We start from the raw sequence: 238 nt of genomic DNA, 5'->3' as shown, positions 1-238 counted from the left end.
TTCCCTAAATTTGAAACTCAAAGCATTCCTTTACCTTATAAATATTTCATAGCTTTTACATCATTGAGCCATAATCTTTTCTTCTCAAATGAATTTCCAAGATTTTTAATACTTCAAAATATAGTTTCATTCACTTTAAATAGTTAACTATAGTCTTAATCTCATTTACTAAATATCTTAAACTACAAAATTAATTTTCCTTAAAAAAAATTCATTTAAATCTACCATAATATTTAAA

The sequence above is a fragment of the Phalaenopsis equestris genome, unplaced genomic scaffold (assembly GCF_001263595.1).
Source record: "Phalaenopsis equestris unplaced genomic scaffold, ASM126359v1 Scaffold235135, whole genome shotgun sequence".
NCBI classification, from domain to species: Eukaryota; Viridiplantae; Streptophyta; class Magnoliopsida; order Asparagales; family Orchidaceae; genus Phalaenopsis; species Phalaenopsis equestris.
The sequence above is the reverse complement of the archived record's forward strand: the minus strand, read 5'-3'. Positions refer to the sequence as shown.